The following is a 19,377-nucleotide window of genomic DNA, read 5'->3' on the forward strand; positions in this document are numbered from 1 at the left end:
AAATGAACCTGGTACCTCGATTGGAAATATAGAGATCTTCGCATCTCTCTCGTTGGGAGCTGAATTCCAGAGCTGTTCCTATCCAGCCATCTTGGCAGAAGTCTCTTTGCCTTTATTTTTTGAAAGTTGTTTTTGTTGGCTATAAAATCCTAGGTTGACAGATTTTTTTCCCCTCTTCCATACTATAAAGATACTATTCCATTATCTTCTGATTGCATGGTTTTTAACAAGAAATATGCTATCCTTTATATATTTATCCCTCTTCATGTAATATATGTCTAGCTGCTTTAAGATTCTGTCTTCATGACTGGACTTCAGAAGTTTCTGCAGTGGTTTTCTTCTGTTTCTTATAGTTGGGATACATTAAACTTCTTGGTTACATGGACTCACAGAGCTTGTCAGATTTTGACTTTTTTTTAACTGTTATTTCTGCAAGTATGTATATTTCCCTCCTTCTTGTTTTCTCCTTCTCGGCTCCAACTATATGTATAGTAAATCACCAAATAGTGTTCTGTGAATCACAGATTTTCCTGTTACAGGCATTTTTTTCTCTATATATTTTATTGTGGTAAGTCATATTGTGATGTCTTTATAAACACTAATTTTTCATTCTGCTATATTCTAATTATCCATTAATATGATTTACTTGACATTTCTGACATTGTATTTTTTATTTCCAGATGTTCATTTGGAGTCTTTTTTATATCTTGCCTTTCTTTTATCATTTTTATGCTTTCCTCTCCCTTCTCAAACATATGGAGATAGGTGTTTTCATGTTCTTGTCAGATAATTCCATTATTCTTGTAGTTTCTGGATATGCTTCTACTGATTTTTCTCCTGGTTATGGATCATATTTTTCTTCTTCTTTAGATATCTGGTAATTTTTGCTGAATGTAGACATTTTGAGGTTTTTGTTGTTGGGTAATAGGTTTGTCATATTTCTTTATTGCTAATATTTTGGGGATTAAATTACTTGGAATCATTTTGATCACCTTAAGTTTTGCTCTTAAGCTTTGTTAGTGTGGATTCTAAGCAATTTTTAATCTATGGTTAATTTGGCCTCATGATTAAGGCTATAGCTCTCCAAGGATTCTACTTTAGGCTATCTATATTAGGAGGCCTTACTACTCTGGCTAGTGAAAATACCAACTGTTTCCAGGCCTGTACAATCTGTCTACTCCTTTCCAGGGTTCTTTACATGACTTCGAGCAATTTTCTTACATACATAAGCAGATAACTTATCATCCAAAGGCTCAAGGGTTCTCTTTGGGTATACCAGAAGATCTTTCTCTGTGCAGGTCTCACCTCTCTCATATTTTCTCCTGCAAATTCTAGTCACCTTGGTCTGCCTAAACTCCAAACTCTGCTTTTTAAACTTAGCCTGTTCGTCTCTGGGTGGATTCCCCTTCCCTGTGCTACTTTTTGAAAACTCTTTCTAGGTAATGAACTGTTAGAATTGTAGGATCACCTCATTTGTTTTCTTTGTCTCAGGTATCATCACTGCCCTATACCACTTATGTAATGCCTGAAACCTACTGTTTCATCTACTTTGTTCAGTTTTATAGCTGCTTAAGAAAGGTGAGTTAATATGGTTCTTGTTATCTCATCATGGCCAGAAGTTCCCTGAGGGGTTCTTTTTCATATAAGATTTGTTTTTACACAGGTGAAAGATTAATTGAAATGTATAGATATACATAGGTGCATATGTGTGTGCACGTGCACACACACACAAACACACACGCACAGACTAGAATATTCTTCAACCTCAAAAAAGAAGGAAATCCTGCCATTTGCAACCACATGAATGAACCTAGAGGACATTACACTAAGTGAAATAAGTCAGACACAGAAGAACAAATACTACATGATACCATGTTATGAAAAATTGAAAACAGCCAAACTTATAGAAAAATAGTAGAATTATGATTACCAGGGACTGGAGTGAGGAGGAAATGGTAAAGTATTAGTCAAAGGATACAAAGTTTCAGTTACAAAAAAAATGAGTAAGTCTTAGAGATCTGTTATGCAGTGTAGTGCCTACATTTAAGAGTACTGTATTAAATATTTTAAAATTTGTTGAGAGGGTAGATCTTAGGTTAAGTGTTATCATAATAATAATAATAACAACAATACATAAAGTAGCCAGGAGGAAACATTTGTGATGGATATGTTTATTGCACAGATTGTGATAATGGTCTCATAGGTGTATACTTATCTTCAAACTCATTAAGTTGTATGCATTAAGTATGTGTAGCTTTTCGTATGTTAATCACACCTATATAATAATCATACATAATACAACAATTAAAAAAACGATTTAACCATTTTAAAAAGACAGGTGTTTTGCTTTGTTTTTTGGTTTAATAATTAATACTTAAATTAATGTTTAATTATGCATAGTAGTTAAGTGCATAGACACTGGAATCAGGCTATCTCAATCTCGATCCTACCATTTACAAGGTATATGAGACCGGTTCATGTTCTCATTACCTCTTTGCACCTGGTTCCTCACCTGTAAAATGAAAGTGATAATAATATCGATTTTATAGGGCTATTGTGAACATTAAATCAGCTATATGTGTATAAAGAACTATATCCATTATCTATTGCTCCATAACAAGCCTGTATTACAAAATAGTCCAAATCTTATTTGCTTAAAACAAGAACCATTTATTTAGCTCGAAATTGGGTAGGTCACAATTTGGATTGCACTTCACTGGGAGTTTCTTCTCTGGTTTCAATGCAGCTTACTCCAGTGTATATAGTCTGTCATTGGCCAGCTATTCATCCTGCTTCTGGAGTTTAACTCATTGTTGGCTCTAGTGATGGAGGTAAGTAGACCTTGTACCCTAATCCTCCCAAAGAGTAGCCTGGGCTTGTTCACAGGACCGGTCAGGCATCTAAGAGCAGCAACAGAGCAACTCCACTACTCAAGCACTTTTAAAATCCATCTGTGTTGCATTTGCTATTTTCTCATTTACCAATACAAGTCATATTGCCTAGCCCAGAGTTAGTATAGGAAGGCACCATCAGTGGTATAGATATGGAGAGGGGACAAATTTATAGACATTTAAAAAATATACCATAGAACATAGCAAAATTGTAACTAATACATGTTAGTTATTTTTTCTTTCCTTATGGTAATATATCATAAGCATAATAAGCATGTAGTAATTGTTTACAAATAATAGGTAGTAATAAAAATCATGTAGCCAAGGCATTATTTATTAAATCCATCACATCAGTGCACTGTTATGGCTAAAATAAATGTCTTTGTCTTGGTCCAACTGATCTTTTCACTCTGCCTCTGTGCATTTATTAGAACTTCAGGGAACATCTCTTGCCTCCAGTTCTACAGTCACGTTCTGCTGCAAAATCTTCTTTCTGCACTCTTCAGTGAGAACAGTTGTATAAATCACCCAGAATGTTGGCAAGAAAAGAGCTACTTCTGGGCTGAGTGTTTTTTGAAAAAAAAATCATTCCTGCTACCCAGAAGTCATTTACATAGGTTAATTCCTAGGGGTTAAATTTCATGGCACCCCTTTCGCTGCTGCAGCTGTGGGAAAAACTGTCTTTCTGCAGCATCACAGAGGGATTACTACTTAAGCATTTTATGCACACTTATATGCAGGCACTCCTGACATCAGAAATACTGTTTATTGGCCCTGCACATTTAGGTCTGAATAGCCCTCCCTCCCTGGATTTGTTATTCTCCTGACACCAAATGTCACATTTATTGCACCAATGAAGTATTGCCTGAATCCTCCTGGATCAAGCACTCATCTGCAAATCATTGCTCAATCATTCTCTGGTCTACACTCCCAAACTTGATTTAATCATAGATAGTGTGTTCATAGCCCACAAGTCTTCACTGAACCTTAATAACCTACAAGTCACCTACTTCTCTGTGGCAGGATGATTCATTGAGATATTAATTTTACTTTGTTCTTGCTGCAGTAGGAGAATATAAAGAATAAAAGGCAACTTTTTCTTACCCTACATCCCTTCCAAGAATAATAATCATGTCACTGTGATGAGTCTCCCTTGATCTGTGCGAATTATCGTAGTAGCTTCTTTGTTTTCTAGAAGAGACCCTTGAAGGCAACACCCTTCCCACTACGCCAATCTCATTCTAGATCTTTGGGAAGAAGCTGGTACTTGGGAAATGGGGATTAACAGCCTAAATGCTGGAGAGAGGGCAAAAAAGAGATTCCTAAAGAGTGAAAGCATTTTTGGAAGGGAGGGGAATATTGTTTTGTTCAAATGTGGCTAGAAGACTTGGACCCCTTTTCCATGCAGTGGCCTACAAGTGATAAGACTTCTGATATGGTAACACATGGGTAGCATGTGCTAGGGCCTTTGGAACCATGGCCAAAATTTTGTAAGGGAGTGTTCATATTCAAATGGGACAAGTACAATTGGGCAATGAACATCTTAGCAGCAACTGTGATAGAATAAAGACCTGAGTCCCCTTTTTCAAGTTTTCTACATTGTATGCACCTAATAAGGAAGTAGTAAGAAAATAGCTCTGTCCAGCCTACTCTGTCCCATATGCCTACAATTAGATTTCCTCCCAGCCCTAGTGTGATCATGCCAGAAAACAAGACTATGTATTACCTTTCTCACACGTTAGTCAAGGTGCAAAATTATAGTGATATACCCAAAAATAAAATCTTCATCAAGTTTCTAGAAACCGGTTTTCTAAGCTATTTTCCATCCTTGTAGTTTTTGGTTTCATGCTAGTCACCAGAAACCCAAGGATAAGAGAAGACACACAGTAGTAGCCAGTTTGTGGGAGCCTAATATGTCAGTGCTAAAATCTCATCTAGAGCTCATACACAATAGCTAGCTTACTGGCACCAGTAGGTCTGTTAGCAGGTGTGAGATAAAGAGGATTCAGATCCTACCATGGCTCAAAAGGCAATTACATAGAAATGTTGCTTCAGGACTTAACATTAAAACCTTTCCATCAGTTCTAGTTGGCTTTATCCACCAGTCCAAAGGCAATTTTCACCCAAACTAAGCATTATAGATTCCCTCTTTCCCCTTGAACCTGAAAATCCAGCTGTGTTCTCTCGCCTCTGACATCAGCATTACTGGCTTTGATACAGCCAACCATCTGGTTGATGAGGCATGAGGCAGAATGGAATCCAGCTCACTGTTCCCTGCTGTTTCCACATGAACATTAGAAAATCCATTGGCATCAGCATGGATGGGGAGCTGTGATCCAGACTTACAAGGAATTAGCACATTAAATGACTCTGGGTCATAATTTCTGAAGACCATCAAGAACCTTTTCAGGTTGAGATGAAGGTGACTCTTGTGACAACCTGGAACTTTGGGAAACACTCTTTAGTCAGATGGTCTTTACAGAAAGTTCACCAGATGATATGACATCTTCAGTGGTAAAGTAGAGGAATCTAGACTACTGATAAAAGGAGTTAAAGGTTTTTAGCTATTTCCTAGTTTCAAGTGTGAAATGTATCTGTTCATTTACTGTTTGAATTCACATTTCTGCATAAACTGCTTTTAATTTTTCCTACTCTTTTTCAACATCATATCTGTAAGTAGAAAATTTCTACCCATCAGTATAAAGCATTTTTTCACCTCTCACCCCCAGCCTTTCTCCTCCAGCTTTTCTGTCATTTCTGACTTTGGAAATTATAAAGGGAAAGGAGAGACAATAACAACAACAACAAAAACAGAAGGAGTATGAATAAGCAGGGTAATATGATTTTGTAATTAGAAAACCTGGATTTAATCTGTTCTGCTACTTACAAAATGAATTAGTCTTTGTGTACCATCATTTGAACTCTGTGCCTCACATTCTCAATCTGTAAAATAGGGAAAATAAAAGTAAATGGTGAAAGCAGTGGTTTGTGTAAACTAGAAAGCCCTTAGAGATATTATTTATTTATTAAAGGAAAATTGAGAAAATAATTTTGAACTTCATATCACACCAAAAGTAGAGGAAATAAAATTACAGTTGATAAAGAGAACTGTATTTTTTCCTTTTCGTTTTTCTCATGAGCCTTGAAGTAGGCTCTATACCTGTATGGTTTACTGCTTTCATTATAGAGATGAATTATCTGAGTATGTTTTCTCCAGCATAAGGAGAGTTCTCTCTCTCTCTCTCTCTCTCTCTTTCTCCCCCACCCCCAGCTTTCTCCTTTCTCCCTCTCTGCAGGGAATAGAAATTTGGGATTCAGGAAGCAGCATCAGTTCTCTACTCATTAACCTGCCAGTTTTTCCTGGACTGTCCAGTTGCCCTTCTCTAGTTCTCCTTTGACACTAAAATATAAAAAGAAAAAGTCCGTCCACAGCATTGTTCAATGTGACTATGCAAACCTATTTTATTCTTACTTTGTATTCAGGACACATGCACTCCTCCTCCTGTAGTATTTGCTGATATAGTTTGCACTCCAGCTGCTGCAATATTTAAATCAGTGATTCAGTACACAGACCACACAATGTGCCACTACACTCCAACAGGCAAGGTCTGTCTCTCCATGGGGACAGAGGATCTAAGCATCTGTCATTCTCCTCCCATCGCTTATAATTAACCACACACCCCTTTATACATATAAATATTTATGTGCAAAAATAAAATTCCCTGGTGCTTTAAGCCAATCTCTCTTCTCCTCAGTGAGCTTTGAAAGTTGCCAAAATGAATTTTTTACTTAATTCAAGACTGTAAGAAACTCTTTAGTGTTAAGAACTTATATAATCATTTTCTGAGAAAATAATTTCAAACCTCATATTTCTAGAATGTAAGCTCCATGCAGGAGGAATCTTTGTCTATGTCAATGATATACCCCCTGTTTTAGAAGAGTCTCTGGGATATAGTGTGAGCTCAATAAATATCTTTTAAATGAAGGATGAAATGTACAGGAACCCCAATTACAAAACATGATTCTGTTGTTTAGGATGAAGAATTTAAGACTAGTATTCTAGGCAAACATTGCAGAACCTGAAAATAACAAAGTATTAAATGAGAACAAGCCAGAGTGAAATAATCATGAGACATCAAGTTTGCCTATTTATTTACTCAACAAATCATTATTAACTATTGCCAAACATCATCACATAAGATCCAGAAGCAATATAAAAAATAAATAATTGTTCTTACCCTCAAGGAACTCTTGGTTTGTAGGTGATTTGCAAAGGATGGTTGATGGATTGCCTATCAGCATTTGTTAAAAGTACAGATTCTCAGTTCTCATCCCAAGCTTATTGAACCAGAATCACTGAGGATGGTCCTTGGAATCTGTATTTTTAATTTGTTAGCAAGGGAAAACTTATGAACACTAATGCTTGAGAAGGTGGTCTAGTGGAACTCAAGTTATTTGAATGTTTCTCAGGAATTATGTGGTCTCTGCTACCGTTCAAGTGAGATTTCCATTGTCAAGCCCAAACATCTTTTAGGAAATGGGTAAAACATAATGATACCAAAATAAAATGATCATTTTAGATTAACAGTTCAGTACTGGAGCATACAAAACAGTCCTCTTTTAAACTAATCCTTACTGGGATTGGCGATTTAAGATGAAGAAATAAAAAGACAAACATACAGCACATACTTGCAAACTTTCAGAAACAGACCTAAATCAAATGTCTTACATGTTCTCAAGCTCCTAAACTTTTCCAAGTAAGTGTTTGAAACTTGCCTCAGGCCTCATCAATTTCAAATATTCCAGTGTATCCATTAACCAGTCCAGCTCAGTGCTAACCTCAGAATTGACTGACACCTGCATACCTTCTTGCAAACACTAATTAGATCCTCAGTGCCCAAAGTACAGTCAAAATCAACTACCATCTGGCTCAGAATGGTGCTGCCTAACATTCTGAATGTTTTGCTTTAATTATGTGTTTGTGTAATCTAGTGCAATTTTCGACACACTACTGACATAAAACATCTTTAAACAATTTTACTGACCCCCTATGGATTGGAAAATCCATCTCCAAGTCATTCAAACCCCATTTGAATGTCTCCTTGGACCTGGATTCAGCAGGAGGAGTCTTTGCCATCCTTCATTTCTCTAATGTCTTGTTCACTTCTACTCTTTTATTTTTCCACATCCTTCAACTCTGTAAGTTCTACTGGCTCATGAATCTTGTCCTGTATAGCTCCTAATGCCTTTAATAGCCATTTTCTTCATTTTAACATTCTTGCTGAACTCTTAACTCTTCACTAATCCTTCTTGAAATGATTTGTAAACATTTAATATTTAATTATTTTCTTTGTTCCGTACCTCAGCATTTACTCTTTCCTTGTTCTGTACCTCAGCATTCTTTTTGAAATGATTTGTAAATATTTAATATTTATTTATTTTCCTTGTTCTATATCTCAGCATTTATCAAGCAATTTACTCTTTCACTAAGTAAAGAATTAGTAAAATTGGTTGTTTGATTACATCATAATGTTATTATTTATATGTTATATTATGCTTTCATGCTTTGTGGAAAAAACGTACAAAATTTAATGCCAGCCAGAAAAAATGAAAATTGCACTTTTTTGGGGAATTGCAAATATTGGTCACTGAACTAGCCACAAACGCCTCCTTAACATTTTGAAAAATAACACATGAATAATAATTTGAGATAACACCATTTAATGTCTTAATGTTAAACTGTGTATATTTGCTGTCAATCAAAACAATTTTTTAAACTCAAAGTGCTGGCACTTAATGTTCTTTTAATTATGCAAGGAGCTAATCAATTTGTCTCTTAAATGGATGTTCAACTGATTAAGAGAAGCTAATCATCAGTTATGAAATCCATAAGGCACAAATGAGTCAGGTTTAAAACACCTTTTTGCTAACTTGGGACCAATAATTCTGTCTCCTTAAATTACCTCTTATTTCAGTTGGGAGAAGTTATTTTCTTTCCTTAAATATGTAAATGTTATACTCTTACCTATGGAAATTAAAGCCTAGTTTAGCCTATAGTTAGGAATCAAATCAAGATTGATGCTGTAAGAGTTCAGTTTCTTATTTGACTTCTAAAGGACAGTAACTAAGCAAGGGAATTATGATTCAGCATTAAGAATAGGTTGCTACAAATTAAATAAGACAGTTTAGATGTTTGACTCTCTTTGATACTGTAAAGAGGATTTAGGTATGTTAATTGTTCAATACTCTAGAAAAATTATTTCATCAGATAACATTCATTTGCTCAACAGTTATTTATTAAACATCTATTATGTGCCAGGTACTGTGCCATATACCAAAAGTATAAAGGCACTTAAGGGATAGTTCCTGACCTTAAAGGCCAACTAAGAAACAAAAAGCAACATCATGAAGGATAACTGGATGCATTTTTTACTTGTTAAGAGTCACTAAAAAAAAAATTGAAACAAGAAAAAGAGATTCACATAGCAACGTGTTATATAATAGCTTACATCTTAAAGATTAACAGGTGGACAAAAGCTACCTGCTTGACTTTGAGAGTATTTCAATCCTCTTTTTAATTCAACTTTCCCATCTGCAAAAGAATGAGTGAACTTTCCATCATGTAGCAGAGGTCAATTTCAAATCATTTGGAAGAAAACCAGGCCCATCTTCAAGGGCTTCTGCACTTGGAATGCAAACGTAAAGTGCATTAGTCAATCAATCAGTCAGTCAGTCCATAAGTAAATATTGATTATCTACCGAGTGCTTTCCAGGGTGCCAGTCCCTGATGGGGAGACATAGGAGAGGACACAAAATGGTCACTTTCTTCATTTAGCTGCCACCCTCCTTAGGAAGAAAACAATCCATATGCAACAACAATAAAGAACAACTGAATAAATGAAAATTAATTGGGTGACACTATATGCCAGACACTGTTCACACATTATTTAAGAATGGTCAAGTGTCTATAATTAAAAGCTAGGCTATGTAGTCTTTTCAGAGCTACAGAAGGTTGGAGGAGAGAAATATCAATTAGGCTACATTCAGAGATGGCTGTGTTGAAGTTAGAGGATTTGAGCCAAGATGTTGAGCTATTGTAGAGCAGGTGAAGTTGAATAGAAATAAGCACACTCCAGAGGAAAGAGATTGGATGCAAAGAAGGCAAGAAGCATAAAAAGCTGATCGCAATGTCTTTACTGACAGGATTTCACTGGAAGAGAGCTTATAGACAGAAGGTGGGAAACTAGAGGTAGACTTTACAAGACCAATTAAACATTTGGAGGAATGTCAGTTTAAAAGAAAATGTGTAGGAAGACAAAAAAAGACTAGAAATAGGGAAAGGGTGAAATATCTAGAGTAGAAAACTGACATGACAAAAAGAAATTTAGGGGATATTGATTTCATAGTGGCATTATAATTATATTTTAGAGTACAGCAGTTAGACCATCAGGATATTGGCTCTTCTGTACTTTGGGTGTTGCAGAAATTAGAACTATAAGGTCTAATATCTAACAGATATTGCTCTTATCATTTCCTTAGAATTTTACGTCTGCTATTTGATTTACTGAACCTACAGTGACAGATGGTTTACTACAATATAAAGTGCTAATCCTACTTACACAATGTGAGAATTGTCATGCAAAGATTTTCTCAAAAACAGAACAGTGGTTTATTTGCCCAGCCTTTACTTAATTCGCTGTCTTCCTAACTTTTGATTCAGGGTTAATTTAAAACAGAGTCAGCAAAATAATACCATTAGTTCTTTTCCTTCCTTCAATTTCTAGGCACAGTGAGGGCCTGGTAGAGATAGAATAAGGTTAGGAGTCCTCTAGGATCCTCAAAGCCTTCCCTGGAATTGGAAGCTGGAGGTCAAAGACAGAAAGAATCAAGATGAGAGCTGCCACAGCAACTTCCCTCTCTGCACACCTGCTGAAGGGAGTTGGGAGGAAGGGAAAAGCAGTAAGTAGAAGGAAGAAAAGTGGAAATAAAGTGGGCTCTATGGTCTGCAATCTCTGCTCAATAGAACTCAAACTATTTTCAAGTTTAGGAGAGGAACATGGGTCAAGTCAAGGCACAAACTCAGTTCTGCAACTGCCCCACACATCTAAGAAGACTCCTAGAAAACACCCGCCACAGAAGCATTTATCTTCTCAACTGTCTCCCTTTCTATATACTTCTACCCCAAAGCCCCTCCCTTGCCAAAAACCAGTCCTTTTTATCCACATCCACTTCAATTTTTCAAAGGAGAAAGTACGGGAGTTCTTTAGACTATACACAGGAGGGGCTAACATTTGATTTTTTCATGGGGAGTACATTTTATAATTCATGCTTCATTATGTAAACCAGATTTCCTTTTATAAACAGGGTCATGGGGCATCTTGATATCCAAGCCTATCTGGAATATTTACAAATAGGCTTTACTGCCATATTTTGTCCATCCCTTCCTTTTCCCATCCTTCCTCTTTGGCTCTACTCTCCTCACTACATTCCTTTTCTCATTCATGTCAGAAAAAAATGCATGAAAAAGGAAAACTATGGTAACCTCTCTGGAGAAATACTGATGAGAGAGTTACTTTCTGGAACCGGTGGACTGTACAGGGAACCCTCAAATAAGAGACTCTTATTTCCTCATTGTTTTTGTCCATAGCTAAAGGACTTGTCTCTTTTCTACATTGGTGGATCTGAAATTGGGTCACTTTAACCAAGGCACTGTTCATCTAAAAATCATTGCTCCTTTCTTGCCTCTTACCAGAACCCCAGGGGAAATGAGGTAACTCATTTCTACCAGAGCATCTTTATCATCAGCCATGGGCCTCTGGCCACTGAACACAGCATAGAAATGCTGAGATGTCCCTCTGTGTTGGATAGTTAGAGAAAATCATCTGGACTCTGAATCAAGCTTTCTGAACACTTTCAAGATTTTATTTTTTGATTTCTGAAGTCAGGCATACTCCCCTCATTTCTAATGTTTTATTCCTCTCTCTTCTCTCTGTCTCTGCCTGTCTCTCTTTTCTCTCTCATGTGTCTTCTTTCCCACACATGCACTCACACATACACACACCCCCTGTTTATTCAATGTTATAGCAAGGAAGAATTCTTATTCCACCTAGTTCCTTATATTTTCCTCCATTTTAATTGCATGTAAAAACATTAGCAATGCTTCTAAAGCCATCAAGTTTATGTTTTGGAAATGTTGTATTTAAGTAATAGCACATGGAGAATCTATACAGGGTTTCAGACCAAGTTATGATTATTGCACCTCAACAGTGCCCTAATCCCACTCTGTGGTCCTTCAATAGGAATTGAGTAAGTTTTACTAATTATTATTTAATTCAAGTTCAAGTTCAGCTACTCAGAACTGGTCTTCAGATGACTTTGAGTCCCTAGTTTTTCAATCAAAGGTTCTCTTGAAATAATAATTCTCATTAATCAACAATAATTCTTCTTTAACCAATCAATTAGCTTCCTTGTAAGAACTTTGACATATATCAGAGTATTCAAATAGATGAATGAGATAAAGAAGAGAAACACAGACTGACTTTTTTTCATAGGCTATGCACAATATCAGAAACTCACAAGTTTATATTGAAAGCAGAGTAGGGTGCTTATGGCCAACATTTAATGGTTTTTAAACATATGGATCTATTTGTTCTAGAAGTCAGACAAAGACGTATTTCCATGATTTTTATTCTAATGCAGTAATATAGCATTTAACCTGTTTTATTAAATAATCTTATTCCTTTTAGCCTATTTAAAGTTCATTTTTAAGATTAAAATACTTTATATCTTCTTGTCTCAGAATGTTTCAGACACATGCTTGCTACATCAGACACATTTTACACCCACATTAATCAAAGCACAGAGAAATGATTACTAAAGATGTGAGATTGATAACACTGTCTCTTTAGACATCTAGAGAAAATGCTATACTGCACAGAAGATAATATTCAACCCACACCCCTACCTGCCCTCCTCTCACTTCTCAAAAGATCCCTGATAAAACTTTTTACTTACAAGCCAAAAAAGCCATCATTCAAGATGAGAGAATTTGTTGAAATCCTCTTTATAACCAATCTATTTTTGAGTGTTTATTAAGTAAACAAACAAAAAGAATAATCAATGACAAATGTGGTTCCAGAAACTCTGCCCAGATGAACAGAAGTCTTTTCCCCCTGAAAGCCATATTTATTTTCAGTAGAGAAATGGTCATTTACTTTTACAAAGTTTATTCACATTAATGCTCAATTTTCTTTTGAAAGCTCATTCATTCTTAATTCAAGAAATATTTATTTGACATCTATTATGTATCAAACAAATTCAGATTGAGGATATAAAATTCCTCTTTCTCTGGAGCTTATATTCTACAGCAGCAATGAATAGTAGGATTTACTGCAATGCACGAAAATGTTCTACATCTATGCTGTTCGTTATGGTAGTCACTAGCCACAAGCAGCTATTAAGCACTTTAAAATGTGGCTATTACAGCTTGGAAACTGTATTTAAATTTTTTATTTAATTTTAATTAATGTATATTTCTATTTAAATCACTACATGTGGCTACTGGCTACCCTTTTGGACAGTGTAAGTACAGTGAATGCACAAGGATATGGTGTGTGTGAATGTATATACTGAGGGAACAGTAATAGACTCCATAAATATGTAAATGAATAAGAAACACCAGATTGTAGTAAGTGCAAAGCAGACAATTAAAATAGAGTGATGTGTGAGAGAGTGTTTGGGAGGCTACTTTTAAATGGGTTGTTGAGAAAAGTCTCTCTTTAGGCTAGATGTGAATGACAAGAAGGATCCATGAAAAGATCCAGGAATGTGTTTGCCAAATAGAGGGAATAGCTAGTACAAAAATCCTAAGATGAGAAAAAGTTCAGTGTTCCAATACCAGGGACAGGGAAAACAGTGTAACTGAAGGGTAGAGAGCAAAGGGAAGGACAATAGAGTTGAAGCTGGAGTGTTATAAATGCACCTGTGTTTGTTTCTTAAACCTGTTGTAACAAACCACCATAAACTTGGTGGCTTAAAACAACATAAGTATATTCTCTCACAGTTCTGGAGACAAGAAATCTAAAATCCAAGTGTCAGCAAGGTCCACTGCCTCCAAAGGCTCTAGGCTCTAGAAGAGAATCTTTGTCTTTTCCTAGATTCTGGTGACTCTTGGCAATCTTTGGTGTTCCTTGTCTTATAGCTGCAGCACTCAAATCATTGCCTTCCCTTTCACATGGCCTTTTCTATATTTCCTCTGACTCTGTGTGTTCTCTTCTCTCCTCACGAGGACACCACTCATTTGATTTAGATACATCTAATCCAATATGGCTTCATCCTAATTACATCTGTAAAACTGTATTCCCACCTTCTGAGGGCATGAATTTGGGGAAGACACTATTCAACTCACTGCAGCACCCAATTTTGTAGGACTTTGAAAGCCAGATTAAAAAGTTTGGCTTTTATTCTAATCATAATAAAATGCCATTGGGGGATTTAGAATAAGATAATGACTAAAAAAAATTAATGCTTTACAAAAATCATTCTGGCTACAGGGATATTAGATTTTAGACAAGAGTGATAGAACAGGGACCAGTAAAGCAACCATTGCAGGAGCCCAGACATTAGATGACATGGCTTAGATAAGGCAGTGCTGGTGGGAGTGGGCAGATTTGAGATTTGTTTTAGAGGTAAAAGGAATAAGATTCACTGATGAATTGAGTGAGGGAGTGAAAGAAAGAAGAATCAAAGACAACTCCCAAAATTTTGGTTTGAGTAAAGGGCGGGTGATGTTACCATTTATGTGACAAGAAAGAGTAGGAATGAGACAGACTCTATTTGGCGACGTTAAGTTTGAGAGACCTATTGGGCCACCAAGTTGAGATACCAATTAGGTACAAATTTACAGGTCTGAGTAGTCGTAAGACCTACAGGTCTGAGGAGATATAAGTTTTGCAATTGGGATAAAGAAACTAAGAAACAGAGATAGGCTAAGAAACTCTCTCCTGATCACCCAGGTAGTAAATGGCAGAGCTGGGATTGGAACCTGGATAGTCTGGCTCCAGAATCTATGCATTTAACTACTGTGCAGTATTCACTGGAACTTAAAAGGAGCTGAGAATTTTGAAGAAGAAGGGAGGAAGTAGCAATGGGGAAAAGAAGAACATCAGTTCCAGTTGAGTAGTGTACAAATTTAATCCTCATTTATTCAAGTGTTTTTGAGTAACTCTTCAATATAAATGTATATTTATCTTCAGCCATTTTAAAGGTAGAGACAGTGTTATGGGCGTGTTTTTGACAGAATATGATGACTTGGACAAGGTTAGATATTTATCAAGATTAAACTTTTTTTGTACTATGTAGAAACAAAAATCAAAACCTATGCAGTGGGATTTATCCCAGGGATGCAAGGATGGCTCAACGTATGCAAATCAAACAAGGTGATACATCATATCAACAGACTGAAGCACAAAAACCATATGATTATTTCAATTGATGCTGAAAAACACTTGAAAAAATTTAACCTCTCTCCTTTATTTTAAAAAACCCTAAAAAACTGGCTATTGAAAGAACTTACCTCAACATATTAAAAGCCATCTATGACAGACCCATAGCTGTTATCATACAGAAAGAGGGAAAACTGGAAAGTTTTTCCTCTAAGATATAAAACAATACAAAGATACTTACTCACCACTGTTACACAACACAGTACTAGAAATCCTAGCTATAGCAATCAGGCAAGAGAAATAAATAAAGGGCATCCAAATTGGAAAGGAAGAAGTTAAATTATCTTTGTTTGTAGATGATATAATCTTATATTTGTAAAAAAAACCTATATTTGTAAAGACTCCACCAATAAACTATTAGAATTCAGAAACACATTCAGTAAAGTTGCAGGATACAAAATCAAAATACAAAAATCAGTAACATTTTTATATGCCAATGGTGAACAATTTGAAAAGAAATTCAAGAAAGTAATCCCATTAACAATACCTATAAATAAAATAAAATACTTAGGAATAAACCAAAGAAGTGAAAGATTACAATAAAAACTATAAAACACTGATGAAAGATATTGAAGAGGACACCAAAAAATGGAATGATATTTCATGTTCATAAATTGGAATAATCAATATTGTTAAAATGTCCATATACTGAAAACAATCTATAGATTTGCAATCCCTATCAAAATACCAATGACATTATCTACAGAAATATAAACAATAATCCTAAAATTTATATGAAAACACAAAATATTCAGGATAACCAAAGCTATCTTGAACGAAAAGAACAAAACTGGATGAATCACATCATCTGACTTCAAATTATACTACAGCTCTATAGTAACCAAAACAACATGACATAAAAACAGACAAAGAGACCAATGGAACAGAATGGAGAACTGAGAAACAAATCCACACATCAACAGTGAACCCATTTTCAATAAAGGTGTCAAGAATATACATTGGGGAAAGGACAGTCTCTTCAATAAACGGTGCTGGGACAACTGGATATCCACATGCAAATGATTAAAACTAGATACCTATCTCTTGCCATATACAAAAATCAAATCAAAATGGATTAAAAACTTAAATCTAAGGCTTGAAACTAAAATTATTAAAAGAAAACATTGGGGAAACTCTTCAGGACATTGGACAGGGAAAAGATTTCTTGAGTGATGCCCCACAAGTACAGGCAACCAATGAAAACATGGACAAATTACAATCACATGAAGTTAAAAAGCTTCTTCATAGCAAAGGAAACAATCAAGAAAGTGAAAAGACAATCCAAGGAATGGGAGAAAATATCTGCAAACTATGTATCTGAGAAGGGGTTAATAACCAGACTATATAAACAACTCTATAGGAAAAAAATATAATAATCTGATTTTAAAATGGGCAAAAGATCTGTGTGATGGCAAATACTGAGTGTCAAACTGACTGGATTGAAGGATGCAAAATACTGATCCTGGGCATGTCTGAGAGGGTACTGCCAAAGGAGATTAACATTTGAGTCAGTTGGCTGGGGAAGGCAGACCCACCCTTAATCTGGTGGGCACAATCTAATCAGCTGCCAGTGAATATAAAGCAGGCAGAAAAATGTGAAAAGGTGAGACTGGCCTAGCCTCCCAGCCTACATCTTTCTCCCATGCTAGATGCTTCCTGCTCTCAAACATCGGACTCCAAGTTCTTCAGTTTTGAGACTTGGGCTGGCTCTTGTTACTCCTCAAGCTAGCAAATGGCCTGCTGTGGGACCTTGTGATCATGTAAGTTAATATTTAATAAACTCCCATATATATGTGTGTACATATAAATGTATATGTATATGTAAATATATGTGTGTGTGTGTATATATATCCTATTAGTTCATATATATATATACATATCATATTAGTTCTGTCCCTCTAGGGAACCCTGAGTAATATAATTTGAATAGACATTTCTCAAAAGAAGACATACAAATGGCAAACCAATATATGAAAATGTGCTTAATATCATTGATCATTAGAGAAATGCAAATCACAACTACAATGAGATATCTCACAATTAAAATGGTTCTTATCCAAAAAACAGGCAATCACACATGCTGGCAAGTGTGGAGAAAAAGAAATCCTAGTATGCTGTTGGTGGGAATGTAAATTAGTATAACCACAAGAAGAACAGTTTGAAGGTTTCCCTCCAAAATAAAAATAGAACTGTCATATAATCCAGCAATCATATTATAAGGTATGGGACCAAAAGAAATGAAATCATTACATTGAAGAGATATCTGCACTCCCATATGTATTGTGGCACTATTCACAATAGTTAAGATTTGCAAGCAACCCGAGTGTTCTTGAACAAACTAATACATAAAGAGAATGTGGTACATATACACAATGGTGTACTATTCAGCCATAAAAAAGAACAAGATCCTGTCATTTGCAACAACATGGATGGAACTGGAGGTGATTATGTTAACTGAATAAACCAGGCACAGAAAAGACTAACTTCACATGTTCTCACTTATTTGTGGGAGCTAAAAAAAAAACATTAAAACAATGAACTCATGGAGATAGTAAAATGATGGTTACAGAGGCTAGGAAGCTTCAGTAATGGGGCAGGGAATGAGGGCAGAAATGGGTATAGTTAATGTGTACAAACATATAGTCAAATAAGATCTAGTATCTTATAGCACAACAAGGCAACTATAATTAACATTAATTTATTGCATATTTCAAAATAACTAAAAGAATATAATGGGATTGTTTCTAAGACAAAGGAAGGATAAATGCTTGAGGTGATGCATAACCCATTTACCCTGATGTGATTATTAAGCATTATATGCCTGTATCAAAATATCTCATATATCCTATAAATAGAGACATCTACTATGTACTCACAAAAAATTGTTTTAAAAAAAACCTATGCAGCATTACTTCCTAGAAAAGACAGTTCCACAATCTTCCCTGTTGTGTCTGATTGACTTGAAGAGTAATCAAACTATAAAGAATTTATCCAGTGAGAACTCAGAAATGTCCTTACCAAGTACAATCACTTAAAAGTAATTATTTACTTATACCAACTATCAGAATTAATTTAACTGTAGCAACAGTTGATGTGGCACCTTATAATTAATATAGATAAATTTTTAGTGACATTCATAATTGGTGGCAAATAGTAACATACTTAAGGTTATATAGTCATGTATTTACTAGCAACAGAGAATGTGGCATTGGCAGAAAAATAAAACTTTTAAAAAACAGAAAAATAGAAGATTTTAGAAAGATATCATGTGCACTATAGCCTCTTATATTATAAGGCTTTCCTAGTTTTTCTGCCTACACAGCCCAGTGTGTTGGATGGCAGGAAGCAATGCACAGGTGTTAAGAGTACAGATGGCTTTGGGCTCTGCCATATACAGTACTAGATGTGAGACCTTGGGAAAGTTGTTTAGTTTTTCATGCTTCCCTCCATTCCTCACTCACTTCTTTGAGTTGAGTTATGGTAGAACTAAAGTGAAATGAGACACGAAAAGTGCTTAAAGCATTGCTTGACACATCATAAATACCCCAAGAAATGTTAACCATTTTTAGATTTCCTCACTCTACCCAACTTTCTTGCCTTAGTTTAAAATAATTATCAAAGTATAAGGTGGAAAATACAAAATGTTTCCAATGTCTAACTCATATTTCTAAGCTGCATGGACTAGACTCTCTTCAGAAGCTCCTCGAGTATGAAAAAGTCTACCCTACTGCCTCTGATCTCATCCAACTCTCTGCTTTTGTGAGCTAAATGTTTTCCCAAGAAATCATTCAAAATCCCTACTGTCAACCAAAAACTTCCACTCCTACAATTTTATCCTAAGAAAGAATTAAGAATTTATGCTCACATTTAGCTGTAATGGTGTTAATAGTGAGGAAATGATTTAGAAAAACTTAGTGAACAACAAGAGAGGATTCACAGATAAATTGTGGAGCAACACATATACAATATAATTGTAAGAAACT

At 35.5% G+C, this 19,377-nt stretch overlaps 1 protein-coding gene across 8 annotated transcripts in view; it reads right to left on the minus strand.

The window, feature by feature from the left end:
* LOC144577428 (uncharacterized) overlaps positions 1–19,377 on the minus strand; it is a 157,133-nt gene that overhangs the window by 79,674 nt on the left and 58,082 nt on the right. For 2 of the 8 annotated variants that reach the window (XR_013521282.1, XR_013521286.1), the window contains exons 4-5: positions 6,364–6,429; positions 5,779–5,834 (exon numbers count right to left, since the gene is read on the minus strand). The exons of 1 other annotated variant lie outside the window; for it this stretch is intronic. The gene's annotated coding sequence lies outside the window, so the exon portion shown is untranslated. Of the gene's footprint in view, positions 1–2,155; positions 5,835–6,363; positions 6,430–19,377 lie in introns of those variants that run through there. 5 more of the 8 variants (XR_013521277.1, XM_078335203.1, XR_013521285.1 and 2 more) reach the window with 4 other exon arrangements.

The sequence above is a fragment of the Callithrix jacchus genome, chromosome 8 (assembly GCF_049354715.1).
Source record: "Callithrix jacchus isolate 240 chromosome 8, calJac240_pri, whole genome shotgun sequence".
In the NCBI taxonomy this organism is placed as follows: domain Eukaryota; kingdom Metazoa; phylum Chordata; class Mammalia; order Primates; family Cebidae; genus Callithrix; species Callithrix jacchus.